Source organism: Penaeus monodon, chromosome 23 (assembly GCF_015228065.2).
Source record: "Penaeus monodon isolate SGIC_2016 chromosome 23, NSTDA_Pmon_1, whole genome shotgun sequence".
Lineage (NCBI taxonomy): Eukaryota > Metazoa > Arthropoda > Malacostraca > Decapoda > Penaeidae > Penaeus > Penaeus monodon.
The window spans coordinates 4,507,747-4,508,431 of NC_051408.1; the positions used below are offsets into that span (position 1 = coordinate 4,507,747).

Here is a 685-nt window from a genome sequence, read left to right on the forward strand (position 1 = left end):
TCATCAGTTGCTACTTTTCTTCAGAAATTGGTATGGCAGGATTAATTTTGTAGGTAACTAGAGAGTATATCAATTTTTTTTTCTTCTTTTTTTCATTTCAGTTTTGACACAACTTATTATCTTACCTCATTCTATGTCACAAGTTTATTGAATTTGGCATAATATTAGTTGAGGGTCACTTCTGAGAAATGGTTAAAAAGACCTGAAGTTTTCCTGAGTTGAGTGCACGGCCTGACTCAATTTTCAGTTTGACGGCCACAACACCCAACTGAACAGGATAATTGAACTCCCTGCACTGGTCAACATGCGTCCTCTCGCATCGTGAGGCATAACAGCACTACGACCTCACAGAACATTACCACCACAAGCACCATCCTCCGAAGAGGCACCGCATTACTCTTGTTACTTCTTGATGAAGCCTCTGACGCGCGTCATGCACTTGTTTACGAAGGAGGCCTTTCTGCCTGCTTCATCCGTCGAGGCAATAGACGATCGCCTGGAAGAAGCCGTCGACCTGGAGGAAATGGTGAGGTTGGAGGTGTCCTCCTTGCTCCCTCCCAACTCGCTCTCCATGGCAGACAGTCGGCTGCATTCTTCTTCTATCCCGCTCTCCTCTTCCGCTATAGGGCTGCTCTCGCATGGGATGCTGCTTAGTCTCCGCCTTGGGGGTCGCAGCTCCCCACTT

General features: G+C 47.0%; 1 protein-coding gene across 1 annotated transcript in view; it reads right to left on the reverse strand.

The window, feature by feature from the left end:
- Window positions 1-685, reverse strand: part of LOC119587743 (NAD(+) hydrolase sarm1-like) — a gene marked incomplete at its 5' end in the record, with an annotated part of 59,539 nt that overhangs the window by 539 nt on the left and 58,315 nt on the right. The window contains 1 exon segment of the mRNA XM_037936430.1: window positions 1-685.